The sequence below is a fragment of the Mustela nivalis genome (assembly GCF_964662115.1).
Source record: "Mustela nivalis genome assembly, chromosome: 12".
In the NCBI taxonomy this organism is placed as follows: domain Eukaryota; kingdom Metazoa; phylum Chordata; class Mammalia; order Carnivora; family Mustelidae; genus Mustela; species Mustela nivalis.
Window position 1 is genome coordinate 465941 of NC_139031.1, and position 14959 is coordinate 480899.

At 56.0% G+C, this 14959-nt stretch overlaps 1 protein-coding gene across 3 annotated transcripts in view; it reads left to right on the top strand.

The window, feature by feature from the left end:
• The first annotated feature begins 14602 nt into the window (after positions 1 to 14602).
• The window catches only part of NCAPG2 (non-SMC condensin II complex subunit G2), a 57942-nt gene continuing 57585 nt past the window's right edge, over positions 14603 to 14959 (top strand). Inside the window, exon 1 of one of the 3 annotated variants that reach the window (XM_082692905.1) lies at positions 14603 to 14721. The gene's annotated coding sequence lies outside the window, so the exon portion shown is untranslated. The remainder of the gene's footprint in view (positions 14722 to 14959) is intronic. The other 2 variants (XM_082692907.1, XM_082692906.1) reach the window with 2 other exon arrangements.

The following is a 14959-nucleotide window of genomic DNA, read 5'->3' on the forward strand; positions in this document are numbered from 1 at the left end:
CCACACCGGGAGGCCTCCCGGTGTTTCTGCCCGTCTGCCGAGGAACTTGAGATGGAGACCTAGGCGGTCCCTCTGCTTCCGTCTGCCTTGCCCCCTCCCGTGCAGTCACAGGTCCCTTAGTTCTACCCTGGAATACATCTATTGCGCTGTTGTCTCGAGGCCAAGCCGCTGCCTGTCTGTCAGCTCCCTGTTGGTGCCTTGGCCTCCTGCCCCTGTCTTCTCTGAAACAGCCAAAGGGGTCTTGGAAAACACCTGTAACTCTCCTGCTGTGCGTGCTCCTAGAAGAGAAACCGAGAGCACACTAAGCTGGGAGACCCTTCCAAGCGAATTTCCTTCTACGGTGCCACTCCTCCGTTCCGGAAACTTCCCCACCCCTCCTGCCCAACCCAGTGCCCCAACCTGCTCTTCGGCCGACACTGGACTGGCTACCCCCACTGCCCCTCGCTTCTCCACTTCCTCAGTGCACTTCCTCAGCCGCCCCGGACCAGTTCTCTCCCCATCGCCTCCCAGCTACACTGGAAGCTCCCGAGGGTAGAGACCACACAACTGTTCCGATCTCATTCCGCAGGCTCTGCACTGCTCTGGGCACGCGGTGAGCGCGTTGGTGCTGGCTGAGTTAGTCTCCAGCTGGACAGACCCTAGCGTTAACTTGTCTCAAGTTTCTGTCGGAGGAAAGGCACCTATCCACCGTTCTCTAAAAGAGAAAGGTACTAATGAGCATAACGAAGGCCATTGCAACGAAAAGCCGACCGTGTAATTAAGAAACGTGGAGCGCAGATGTGGGAAAGGAGCCAGGAAGTCGGCCCTTTTTTGGTGTTATTCTGGAAACCCTGGGCAATATGATATGAAAAGAAAAACGGTAAGTTTTGTATGGGAGACGTCGGTTTCAAGATGTGAGATTGTCTACTTGTAAAACCTAAAGAGAGCGGGGCGCCTGGGGGGCTCCGTCGGTGAAACGTCCGCCGTTGGCTTGGGTCATGGTCCTGGGCTCCTGGGATCAAGTCCTGCATTGGGCTCTGCTCAGCGGAGGCCTGCTTCCCCCTCCCTCAGCCCCTCCCCCTGCTTGTGTGTGTGCTCGCTCCTCAAATCTTAAAAGAAAAAAAAACTAAGAAAGTAATCTGAAAACTTACTAACAAGTGTTTAACAAGGGGCCAGTTATAAAAATGTACAAGTCTCTGTGTCTCATATACCGTTACTAGCTATTAGAAAACATAACGGGGGGCACCTGCCTCGCTCAGTTGGTAGAGTGTGCGACTCCTGACCTGGGGGTTGTGATTTCGAGCCCCACGATGGGCGTGGAGATTAGGAAAGAGAAAATATACCGGGGAAGTCACTCGGTAGCCTTGTGACTCTGACAGCAGTGACAGCAGCTGAGCAGGAGAGCGTGCAGAATGGTCGTAGAGCTCCGCCAGAGGCCACATCATCAGGGAACCGTGCAACAGGAGAATCCTGTGCAACATGGCAGCTGCTTGGGCAGTGAGACCAGCCAGGGCCAATGAGGCTGACCAAAAGGACTTGAAGGGAAGTCTGGGAAACCAGGTGCCCGTTGAGGCTGGCTTCCAGGGCAGAGCAGGCTGGGTGCTGATGACTGGCCATCCGCGTGCGAGGAAACCCGTCCAGCCCTTGGCTGGCTGGGACCGCCAGCCGGGCAGAGGCTTCAGAGGGAGCACGAGACAAAGAAGGCAGCTCCCAGAGAACGAGCCTGAGAAAGTCGCTAAACCAGAAACAGCACAATCAAGGGGCAAGGACTCGCAGTTGCCGTCTGTTATTGTCAGTGTCCAGTTCTCAACAAAAAGCCGTCAGACGTGCAGAGCAGCCGTGAAGGGGCTTCGCCGCGGGACGTGTCCCTGAGAAGACCCAGAGGCTGGACACAACGTGCGCGAAGACCTCGAGTCGGCTGTTGCCACACATTCAGAGAAGTGAAGAGTCGAGGCGAGTGTGAGAAGAATAGAGCGCGTCCGTAGGAGAAATGGTGGAAAGGACGCACCAGCAGTTGAGTTCGTGACGAGTGAAATACAAGATCTCCCGAAGGCGTGCGACAGACCTGGGCTGCCAGAAGAAAGAACACCCTGGAGGCGGGTCAGGGCGAGGTCAGGACCAGACACGGCCACGCTCACGTGACAGCGCCCCGGAGGGAGGCGGCGCAGGGCCCGAAGGACGGGGGACAGCCCAGCGCAGGCCAGGGAGGGACCAACCACACGGGGAGTCGGCCCCAGGCACATCGTGCTTGAGCTGGTGAGAGTCGAGGACCGTCCGAAAGCCGCAAGACAGACCGTCTCCCCCGGGGCTCCTGGGTAAGGCAGCCGCTGCCTCTCCCCCGAAGCCGGAGGGTGACCGATTCAGACGCTGGAAGAAAGACTGTCAGCCAAACGTCCTGTGTCCAGCAAAAATGATGGAGAAACAGCCATTCCCAGATTAAAAAAAGAGACAAAACCTCACAAGCCCACCTACCTCCAAGAAACACTGAAGGAGTTAACGTCACTGCTCTGTGTTTGCTTTCGCTTCCTCACGATTCCTCCGCAATTTCATGTGTCTCTCGGTCCGGGGGTGCTGCAGTCTGGGACGGAGTGTGGCCAGGGATTAAGAGCGCGGCTCAGAGTCCGCCAGCCGTGTGCAGACCCCACGCCGGGGCCTGTGTGACCGAGAGCCAAGTCGCAGACCGTCTCTGAGCCTCCGGCACCGGCTCCTTAGGACTCGGGTGCAGGGCGGTCTGGAGGAGAACAGGAGAACAGGAGACCGCAGGCGCCGAGCGCGCAGGCCAGCGCCGGGCAGGCCGCCTGAGAAGCCGCCCCGAGCCCTACCCCCCTTCCAGCCAGGGCAGGGCGGCCCCTCCATGCGTCACCCCCAGGTCAGGCCTGCCCCAGCCTCGTGCGGCTCCTGCGCGCAGGACACCAACCGCGCACCTCCCAGGGCCCGGCTGGCCCCCGCCCGGCGCCACCCCGGCCTGCTGATTCTGGCGTCTCTCGTGCGTCCGAGAGCGGGAGCCCACACCTTCCGCACGCCTTGGCCGTGGCCTCCGCAGCCCCGTGTCTGTCAGGCCTTCCCGTGAGGGCGGCTTCCAGCGGGCTCCTCCTGGCCGCGGCGAGGAGGTGCGGCCTCCTTTCTCCTCCACGGTGGGCTCGGTCTGCCGCCCCCTGCGTTCGCTGGGGTATCAACCACATGCAAACGTGTACAGACCCTAGCTGTTCCGCCCAGAATGTTCCCAGATGTTCCCAAGCGCCGTGTGCGACCAGCACTGGCGCGAAGAGTGAGCCCTCGAGCCGGCCTCGCACGGGGCCGCTCCCAGCCCGAAGCCCAGCGCGCTGACCGGCCTCGGCGACCCTGAGCTGGGCTGAGCCGAGTCCTCACGCGGTGCGTGCTGGTGTCCCGCTTCTTCCACTTGGGGTTCTGTTGGCGAGGGGTGGGCCGGGGAAGCCTTGGGGACCCGAGACCCACACACACACGGGGCGCCAACCCGCGGTCAGCGGGGAGCCAGGCCACAGCCCGCCACACAGGTGTCCTGAGGGTCCAGGCCCGTAGCACCGAGGGAGGCACTTCTAGGACCAAGGAGGCCTCCGTCCGAGAGCCGGCGCGCTGCTCCCCAGAGCCCGCCCGGCTGCGCGGGAAAGGACCGTGTGAAGACAGACGGGCGGACCAGCCTGGGGACGCGGTGGCCCTCCCAGCCCACGCTCTCCTCCAACACGAGGACGGACGGGGTCGGCGGCAGGGCCACGCCTTGCAGGGGGCAGAAAGCAGGCTGGCCTCGGTTTCCAGTCTTGTGAGGTCACGACACACAGCACACACTTTCCTAGAATGCACAGCCAACTGGATAAAACAGGGAAGGTCAAGCCTCCCGTGTTTTGGATCGCTTCATGGCCCCGATCTGCCGAAGTTGGATTCATCTCCGTAATGAAAGGCGAGCTGTGTTCGGCAGTTTTCTCACTAAAACGGTTCTAAAGCTGCAGCTCCCCGTTCCTTGTGTAACCTCACCTCCATGTGCTAGAGACTCGGTTCTCTCGTTGAATTCCCTTTTCCCTTTCTTACTAATATTTAATATCAAATCACCTCTCTGTCTCGGCCAAGAGGCCCTGTTACTTGCCCGTGGTTTTGCAAGCCGCCTCCTCTCACAGCTCCCACATCCGCAAAACAGAACACCAGAAGTTTCTTGGGTCTCTTTTTAATGCAACAGTTCTAACAGCACCTTGCCCAGAGAGAGAGGTGAAAGCCTCCGTCACGCGTCTCCTGCGTGTGAATGCTGGTGTCACAACCCAGCTCCACACCCGGGAGAGAACAAGCAGGAAGACGCGTTCCTGCCAGGCTTTCGGGCTGCGGCCGGAGCCCCCGCGGCTGCAGGAGGCGGGTTCAGCGCTGCTCAGACGTCGGGGTCTTCGCCAGGTGAACGCACCCAAGAGATGGTGTTTTCAGCAGACCCGTAGCCTCGTGGTCTTCGTTCTTACTTGTATCGGGGAAGCTGAGTCGGGGGGCGAGGAAGCCCAGACATGGGGAGAACCGGCTGGTGCCTTCTGATTTCTGAGAAGAGCTGTGAAGTCCTATAAGGGGAAGTTTCCTTTCTGTGGGTGTGCTGACCATCTCCGTTTCGTCCCTGACGTGAGTGACCCCATTTTAGTTTGGTTCTACACCCTGAGCATGAGGGGCTGGGCCTGGCAAAGCAGCTTTCAGGGCAGAACAGCTGGGAAGTCTGTTCATTCTTTCTGGTCAAGTGTACGACGTGGCTTTGGGGAATGTTTGTTACACACTCACATATTCCTCTTCTTTGAAAATGTAAACCTATGAAGCATCTCGTTGACTTTTTCAAAATACAAACTGAGAGCCGAAGCCTGGGAGTGCTCTGCATTCAGTGATGTTCAAACCACACACGTGCTGTGTACAAGTTAGGTGCAGGGGCGTGGGGGGGGCAGCGTCTGTCTCCAGGGACCAAGTGTGTATGTATGTGTGTGCATGTGTGTGTGTGCACTAGTGTGTGTGTGCATATGCAAAGTGTGTGACACAGCTGTGCGTTGTGAACGCATGGCATGTGTGTTGTGTGTGCAAGTGTGTATAGTACTTGTACATGTGAGTGCACGCATGTATGCCAACATGTGTGTGCGTGAGTGCATCCACACGTGTGCAGGTGCATGAGTGTGTGTGTGTTGCGTAGGCACTTATGCACACGAGTGGCTCTACCTGTATGTGTGTGATTGTGAGTGAATGTGTGTGCACGCATGTGCAGTGCCGACATGGATGTTTGTGTGTGCTTGCTGTGTGCCTGTGTGTACATGTGTTTGCACATGTGTGTGGGTATGCGTGTGTGCGTATGTTCAGATCTTCCAGGATCATCTTCTCCAGGTGAGTCTGAGCTCAGGTTCCACTGAGAGCAGAGTCTGAGGCAAGGGTTACGTGCATGTGATTTATTTGGGGAACACAGTCCTAGGGAGGGGATTGTTTTTCTTCTTTCATTCTCTGAAACAATTTGTATAAGATGGTGATCATCTGTTTCTTGAAAATCTGGTGGAACTTGCCTATAAAGTATTCTGAGCCATTATCTTTGAATAGGGAGATCTCAATTATCCATTTGTTTTATTAAAATTTTGTATTTATGTGTCTTCAATTTCTCATCAATTTTGAAGGTTATCCATTTTATGTTTTCAAATTTATTGAAAAAATATTTCTTTTTTTTTTTAAGATTTTGTTTATTTATTTGACAGACAGAGATCACAAGTAGGCAGAGAGTCAGGCAGAGAGAGAGGAGGAAGCAGGCTCCCTGCTGAGTGGAGAGTCCGATGTGGGACTCGATCCCAGGACCCTGAGATCATGACCTGAGCCGAAGGCAGAGGCTTAACCCTCTGAGCCACCCAGGTGCCCCTGGAAAAATATTTCTTATGAATTTACTATTCCTATTACATTTATAGTTGCATCTTTGTTTAATTTCCTAATATTGGAAGTTCCTAATATTATTCCTAATTACTCCTAATATTATTCCTAATTATTCCTAATATTATTTTTATCCTGTATTTTTTTTATTGATTATGGAATCCTCCTAGAAGTTTATTTCATTGATTTTGTAAAAACTTTGACTTTTTATTTTATTTTATTTTTTAAGATTTTTAAAAAGATTTTATTTATTTACTTGACACAAAGAGATACAGCAAGAGAGGGAAGACAAGCAGAAGGAGTGGGAGAGGGAGAAGCAAGCTTCCAACAGAAGCAGAGCAGGGTCCTGATGTGGGACTCAATCCCAGGACCCTGGGATCATGATCTAACCCAAAGGCAGACCCTTAACAACTGAGCCACGCAGACACCTCTATTTTTTTTTAAAGATTTTATTTATTTATTTGACAGACAGAGATCACAAGTAGGCAGAGAGACAGGCAGAGAGAGGGGGAAGCAGGCTCCCCGCTGAGCAGAGACCCTGATGCAGGGCTCGATCCCAGGACCCCGAGATCACGACCTGAGCTGAAGGCAGAGGCTTAACCCGCTGAGCTACCCAGGCGCCCGGCACCTCTATTTTTTAAGATTGTATTTATTTGAGACAGAGCGAGAGAGAGAGAGTGGGGGAGGAGGAGAGGGTGAGGGACAGACAGACTCTGTGCAGAGCAGGGAGCCCAATGCAGGCCTCGACTCATGTCCCCAAGATCATGACCTGAGCTAAAATCAAGAGCTGGACATTTGACCCTCTGAATCACCCGGGCACTTTTAATTTTTATTAAAATTTTATCAATTGTTTCTCATTTTTTTATTAATATCTGCTTGTTTCCTTTTACTCTGTTGCTCTTCTTCTAGCTTCTAGAGTTAGCATCAAACTTGTTTTCAATATTTCTTTTTTTTGTTACAGATTTTATTTACTCATTTGACACAGAGAGAGATCACAAGCAGGCAGAGAGAGGAGAGGAAGCAGGCTCCCTGCTGAGCAGAGAGCCCGCCGCCCTGGGGGGCTTGATCCCAGGATCCTGTGATCATGACCTGAACTGAAGGCAGAGACTTAACCCACTGAGCCCTCTAGACGCCCCCAATATTTCTTTTAAAAAACTAAAATGAGGGACGCCTGGGTGGCTCAGTTGGTTAAGCAGCTGCCTTCGGCTCAGGTCATGATCCCAGCGTCCTGGGATCGAGTCCCACATCGGGCTCTCTGCTCGGCAGGGAGCCTGCTTCTCCCTCTGCCTCTGCTGCCATTCTGTCTGCCTGTCACTCTCTCTCTCTCTCTCTCTCTGATAAATAAATAAAATCTTTTTTAAAAAATTAAAAAAAAAAACCTAAAAACTAAAATGATTGGGGCACTAGGGTGGTTAAGGGTCTGCCTTCAGCTTAGTCATAACCCCAAGTTCCTGGGACGGAGCCCGCACCGGGCTCCCTGCTCCGTGGAGAGCCTGCTTCCTCTCCCTCCGTCTCTTCCCCTGGCTTGAGCTCTCTCTCCCACTCGCTCTCTCTCTCTCGCTCTGTATCTCCTCTCTTGGTCTCTCTCTCAAATACGTAAATAAAATCTTTAAAAGAAATTAAACTTATTCATGGCTACACATTTTTTTTTAAAGATTTTATTTATTTATTTGTCAGAGAGAGAGCGCGAGCGAAAGCGAGCACAGGCAGACAGAGTGGAAAGCAGAGTCAGAGGGAGAAGCAGGCTCCCTGTGGAGCAAGGAGCCCGATGTGGGACTCGATCCCAGGACGCTGGGATCATGACCTGAGCCGAAGGCAGCTGCTTAGCCAACTGAGCCACCCAGGCGTCCCTATGGCTACACATTTTATGCTACACTCTGTGTAGCTTTGCCTCGCAGGTTTGGGTAAGTGCTTCCATTGCCGCTCAGATCTAAGTATGTCCAAATCCACCCTGGCCTTACTCTACTCCATGGGTTACTCAGAACATTTTTCAGTGTCAAAGAATGTTTTGCCCTACATTTTCTATGTTGGTCACTGATTTAAATGCCCTGAGGTCAGAGAAGATGGTCTACAGAATATTGTGGGGGAAATTGAGCGCATCCTACTTCCTCCCCAGTCTCAGTCCTCCGAGCACCTGCTTCTCCATCCTCCAGAGCAGGTTTTTCTTAAAGCTCCATGCCCAGTGTGGAGCCCGGCATGGAGCCTGAACTCGAGACCCTGAGATCAAGACCCAAGCTGAGATCAACAAGAGTTGGACGGTTAGGGGCACCTGGGTGGCTCACGGGGTTAAGCCCCTGCCTTCGGCTCAGGTCATGATTTCAGGGTCCTGGGATCGAGCCCCATGTCGGGCTCTCTGCTCACCAGGGGGCCTGCTTCCTCCTCTCTCTCTGCCTACTTGTGATCTCTGTCTGTGTCAAATAAATAAATAAAATCTTTAAAAAAAAAGAGAGAGAGAGTTGGACGGTTAATCAACTGAGCCACCGAGGAGCCAAGAACAGGTCTTAAAGGACACGAGACCCTTCTCCTCGGTGATATTGGAGATTTTTGGGACAATAGCTCCTACAACCAGGTGAGAAAGGACTTCACGCACTTGCCAGTCCTAAGGTTATGTCTTGGCCGTGGCTCCCTACAAACTGGGCCATGGGCACTGGGTTCACGAGTCTTCAGCTTGTTTTCCTGGGCACACAGTCCCTCTGACCCTTGGCAGCCAGCAGTGAGCGCGGACCTGGTTTCTGTTCTGGATGGAGCCTGCGCAGCCCTTCTGCATTCAGGACTCACTCACCTGCCCGTCCGCTGCCAGCAAACCACTGACCTCAGGATCTGCGCTCTGTGCTCCTGTTCTATGGGGCACAGCCCACGTGTTTTGTTTTCTCCGTTCAGTCTCACCTTTTACAGCCTTTCGGAGCAGAGGAAGTGAGTGGAACCATGCGTTCCCTACACACCATAACGTAAAGTGGCCTTTCCGTGTGTGTCTGCATGTGAGACAGCAGGTGGGCTGATGCCTTGTGCCCCCTCCGGGGCCTCGGCCCACCAGACGGCACTGTGGTCACTGCCACACACTTCAAGGACGCTTTAAAGGTTTGATGTCACACCGTTTCATGCGTCCTACAAATTTTGGGGTCGGTGGGACCTGCTAGCCATCTTAGCTCTATTTCTCGGGCCCGTGAGAAGAGCTCCAGCCCTCGAATCAGGGATGTGCCCAAGGTCTCAGGGCTGGCCATGAGGCCAACGTGGCAAGAGAACAGGCAAGTCCCCACGTGCTCACAGATGCTGACGCAGGATGACGAAATCACGCAGGACGTTTCTACCCGCATGGCTATGTCGAAGTTCAGCAGAATAATTGCATTTAAACCATTCTTCTGAAGGGGCACGTCTGAGGCTTGGCTTCAGCTCAGGTCATGACCTGGGATCAAGCCCGGGTCAGCCTCTGCGTTTGGGCGGGGGAGGGGCAGAGTCTGCCCCTCCCCCCACAAGCGCACTCTCTTTCTATGAAATAATGGACAAATAAATCTTTCAAAGAAATAAAATAAATCATTCTTATTAAGACGAAACGTGCTGACGACCCTTTCCTTCTATTACTGTTTTACTAAACCGTCCGACGATCACGGGACTCTTTGGACCATCCTTTGAATTTAATTATTCAGGAACAGCCAGTAAGATTACAAGATAACAGTTTTGGTTTTTTTTAAAGATTTTATTTATTTATTTGACAGACAGAGAGCACAAGTCAGCAGAGAGAGAGGGGGAAGCAGGCTCCCCGCTGAGCAGAGAGCCCGATGCGGGGCTCGATCCCAGGACCCTGAGATCATGACCTGAGCCGAAGGCAGAGGCTTTAACCCACTGAGCCACCCAGGCGCCCCTACAGTTTCTTTTCTAGCTCACAAACGGACTTACAGGAAATTTTCCAAAAGAATCTGGGACAGAATATCTGACATCAAGTGATTTAACAAACTAGCATTTATTTGGATAAAACCAGACTAATCTCTGAGCCTCACACAAGTGCTCTGAAAATTCGTGCTCTTGGAAAGGTGAGGAAAGGCAAGTCTCGCTGCACGTCTGGAAAGGCAGTGACTCCTGACCGAGGGGCCAGGGCACGGCATGTTTAATAGCCGTTGCTGGGAGATCAGACAAGCGTACATGGCAACCCCGGGACGCTCGCGGCAGCACCTTTCCCCCTGTGAACCGCACACCCTGCCCGTCTGCTTCCTCCTTCAGCCCCACAGGGACACTCACTAGGGTCATAGCTAAGCCCCGGGGACACTCATTCTTTTTTTTTTTTTTAATTTTATGTATTTATTTGACAGACAGAGATCACAAATAGGCAGAGAGGCAGGCAGAGGGAGAGAAAGGGGAGGAAGCAGGCTCCCTGCTGAGCAGAGAGCCCGATGCAGGGCTCGATCCCAGGACCCTGAGACCATGACTTGAGCCGAAGGCAGCGGCTTAACCCACGGAGCCACCCAGGCGCCCCGGGGACCCTCATTCTTGATGCATTCAGTGAGTGCCTTCTGTGACTGCACGCTGTGGCGGACTCTTGTGTGGGCGCCAGCCCGGGCGGAGTTGCCAACAATCAAACAGTGCCATGGGCTCATCAATCATCTGGAATCTAATTAAAGTGCTTGATGGGATCCAGGGTGCTCTTGGTGGGGGGTGGGGGTGGGGTGGGCAGGAGCTCTGTGTCTGGGGATCCAGCACCTGGATGGGACTTCTCCGGCAGCTCCGCAGGGTGGGGGAGGTGTATGTGCTGAGGCCGGAGGAAAGGGTTCAGGTAGGAGGAGCGAAGGGAGGGACCTCGGACGAGTCAGAAGGGACGCAGCCCAGCCTGCGGACTGGACGGGGCTGGACGGGACTGGGCGCCATCCTGAGGCAAGGAGAGCTCCAAAAGCTGAGCAAAGTTTGGTGACGGTCAGGTTCTGCGGAGGAGCAAACCCTTCCAGGGACATCATTGAAAAGGAGAAGGAAGAGAGGAATTTATAGACATTTTATGGTTTTAGATTTAATGATGGTCTCTGATCCACTTTGAGTTAATTTTTCTGAATGGTGTGAGGTAGGGGTTCCTACTTTTTTCCCTTCTGTGTACCCAGGAGACTCCAGCAGGTGCACATAGCAGCTGAGGTGTGGGTAGACAAAGCACAGTGCACCAGCTCCCCCCCTCCCAGGGCTTCCCAAGGCCTCACTCAGTCTGGGAGGCAGGTGTCCTGCGTGGCCCGTTGGCCCGGTTCTCAGAGGGTAGAGGGCAAGGGAGGGCCTTGAGCTTCCAATTACTTCTGCTTTTCCTTTAATTGTTCGAATACATCCACATCCACATTCCCCAAGTTCCACTTTTACTTTTAGAGATGCTACAGTAAAAACCACAAAAAGGAAGGAAAGTGTCTGCAGCAGCCTCTTGATTAGTCATGGCCCCTCCCTCTTTCTCGGAACTGGTGACTCAGGCACTGGGTGGCATCCTGGTCCCCTCTGACCCCCAGCCCTGCGCTCTGCCCCACCCTGTCCTGCAAAATGCTCCCAGCTCTCAGCACCATGTTAAAGTTCCCAGCCGGTGAGCTCCTCTTTTTAAACTAATTTTCCCAGTTTAAATATTATGATGAAAAGACAATTTTGTGTTTTCTTGTTAGAGAATATTTCTGGAAGGGTAGTCAGGAAACTGGGAACAGTGTTTTCCTTTGAATTTCAGCAACGTGACTTGTGTTATTTGCCCAACACAAAATACATTTTTAAAAAACCCGAGTCTTGCAGCTGGTCCTTTTTCAAAGACACTATTTTAGCGTCTCTTGTTTTAGCTGTCCCGAACCCCTCTGCCTTGTTAATACTGCCTGCCATGGGGTCCACTTTTAATTCTGTCAACCTTTTCTCATTACCCCATGGTAAGGTTCTAAGAAGAGAGATCACCTCAAACCTCATTCATTCATTTCTTCAGAAAACATTTTCTTCAAGCATCTAACATGTTGCTGGGGGAGGGGGTTCCGGCTGGGCCAGCAGAGCGTGAGACGCCTAGTCTTGAGGTGGTGAGTTCAATCCCCAGGTTGGGCATGGGCTTACGGTTTGGATAAGGAAGGGAGCGAGAAAAGCGTGCCAGACTTACAGGGAGGCTGTGGGGCTGGGTAGGGCACAGTGTTGACACGGAGGCACAGGTAGGGCTGAGGAGGGACGTGCGCAGAGGCTGCGTCACAGGGCAGGGTTGAAGACACACTGCACTTATACAGGATTTCGAGGAGGCCTGGGGGTCATTCTTGAGGGAAGCCTTGTTCGCGCCTGGAGGGCCTGGCTTCACTGGCTGGGAGAGTTCTGCCCGCAGGGCCGGGATGAGGAAGCTGAGATGCAGTCACTGCCTGGCCTGTCCCATGTCACACAGATGGCTGGCAAGTGGCAGAGCCCAATGCCCAGACAGTGCGGGTCCAGAACCCACCCTGTTTTGTCAGAAGGCGCAGAATGGTAACGGGGACAGAGTGAGGACAGGATAAGTGTTTGGAGGACGGGAGAGGCAGCTGGGTTTCAGCTCGGGAAGTGTGGGCGGGTAGCCGCGGCCCGTGCCCAGAGCTGGGAGAGGGCCCGGGATGGGGTCACAGCTCTCAGGAAGGAGTCCAGAGCGATGGAAGCCAAATGGGGTCCTGTCACACAGTGGCAGCAGTGGGCAGAGGAGCTGGGGCCCCAGGGTGACAGAGGTGACAGAGGAGTTGGGGCCCCAGGGAGGTGGGTCCTTGGAATTGTCCCAAGCTGTCACGGAGCCCCCTCGGCCTGCCTCTTGTAGCCACTACTTCCTAACACATCCGTGCCCTGCCCCACAGGCTATAATTTTACATTGCTTGCTGCAATGATAATGTTTTTGATTTACTGGGTTTAAAAAAGCACATGATTAAAATTCGCTTCACTATGTTTATTCTTTCTAGCGTGGAAACTAGAGGTCCGTGTGGCTCACGTGGGGGTTCTGCCTAACGGCACTGGGTCAGGATGGCAGCGACGCTCTGCCTCTAAGCGACTTCCAGCTGCCGTGGGAGCCGTCAGGAGAGCAGAGTCCACTCTGGACCGTCACGCCCGAAGGGCTGTGGCTGCAGGGGCCGTGTCCTCACACAGGGAGTCCTGTTGTGTGGACAGCAGGGGTGGCTGCCGCGACCTGAGCACAGTGGGAGGGTTTCCAGAGAGCAGGGGCCCTGGGAGAAGGGAAGAATGAGGGATGTGGCAGAGCCTGGTGGAGTCTAGAGCACAGAGATGAGCCGCGAATGCTGCCCGCATGAACAGGGCCCAGGCGCACTGCCCGGGCGGGGATGCGGGTTTCTGGGGCTCCCCAACCCCCGCATGAAGAAAGCCAGCCGGTGGTGAGACGGGCCCACAGCCTGGTGCGCTGGTTCCTGCAGGACTCCTCTGCCACAGCCTTTGCGGAGCCTGACTCCCGCAGCGGGGAAGGAGGAGCACGGACAGGGCTTTTGTTCTGAGGGGCGGCGGGCCCAGATCTCAGGAGAGCTGCGCACTACACACTCCTCCAGACGCTCCGACCACTCATCCTGGCTCGGCCGACTGGTTTGGCCGCGAGGCCCGACTTACCGTTTGGATCGTCTGGAAGACGCTTGCCATGTATTCACGGAGTAGAACCTGCAGCACCCCAAGGTGTGGGAAAAGCATGCAAATCCAGAGATAAACGCTTTTACTATTTTTTCATTAAAAAAAATATTTATTTATTGGAGAGAGAGAGAGAAAGAGCACAAGCAAGGGAGGGAGGGAGAGCAGGGTCCTCGCTGAGCTGGGAGCCGGGCACCCCCGGCCGGGCCGTAGCTCCATCCCGGGACTCGGAGATCGTGACCCGAGCCAGAGGCTAACGCTTCACTGACCAAGCCATCGAGCTCCCCCAAACTTTTATTTTTATTAAAAAATGGCATAGACAAAAGTGCCTAAAATGAAAGAGTGAACAATGTACAGTAATTAATAGTAATCGGTGCCTCTGGACAGAGGGTTCGGTGAGCTTCCGAGGGGCTGAGACAGCGAATGATTCCAAGTGACCGATACAAAACCTCAGTGAAACTCGGGGGTTTCCAACTTGCGCTTTGGGCAGCGGCGGCAGGAACGTCAGCGCGGTTGCCGGGGGACACAGACTCCGTGAACCCAACGGACGGCGGGCTCCGGGTCCGCGCCCAGGGCCGATCGGGCTGCGGGAGTGGACACTGGGGCAGCGGGAGGGAAGTGTCTCGGGTCCGGCGGGCGGTGGACAGGAGGGCGGACAGGGCGGCCGACTGCGCGCGGCGCCGACCCCCGGAGCAGCTGCGGGCCGGCAGCGGACCGGACCCGCGTCGGCTACAGGGCAAGGAGGGGCGTGGACCCCCCGGGACCCCCGCGCCTGCCCAGGGACCTTCGCGCCGGAGGCGGCCGCCGCGTCCTTCCGCGGGACCGGCCGTCGGCGCGGGGGTCCGCAGGGCGCGTGTCTGCATTCCGCTCCCGCGAGCGCCGACCCCGAGGGCAGGCGCGACCGCAGCCCCGCGCAGGTCCACCCCCGCCCGACGGGCCCGCGGCGACGACGCCCACGACGAGCCCACGACGCCCCGCGAGCCCGTCTCGGCAGCCACACCCGCGTCGCCCCGCGCCGGCCGCCGGAAGCCCCGCACGACCGCACGGCGGCTCTGCGGGGCGTGGGAGAGGCGTGGCCGGCGGGGTCGGGGGGCGGGGCGGGGCCCGCGGGGCGGGGCCGGGGCTCAGAGCGCGGCGGAGGCGCGGGGCGGGGCGCGGGGCGGGGCGTGGAGCGCCTTCTCCGGCGGACCCCGCCCAGCGCGCTCGGCTCTCGCGAGAGCGGCGCGTGATGACGCCCTGGCGGCGGAGCGCGGCGCGTCGCGCGCGCGGGCGGGTTTGAATCTGCTGCGAGCGCGGGAAGCGGCGGGCTTGCGGGGCGAGGTGAGCGCCGCGGTGCGGGGCGGCGGGGCGGCTCCGGGCGGGGGCGGCGGCCGGGGCGCGGCGGGGGCCGGGCGGGGGGCGCCCGCGGTCCCGCAGCGACGCCGGAGGCTCGGAGCCGCCCCGGGGCCTGAGCTGAGTCCGGGGCCCCGCGCCCGACCGTGAGGGACGCTCCCCGTCCGCGGCCCCGCGCCGCCCCCACCCGCGGCCCGGCGCTGCCCCTCGCGGCGGTCGGCGTCCG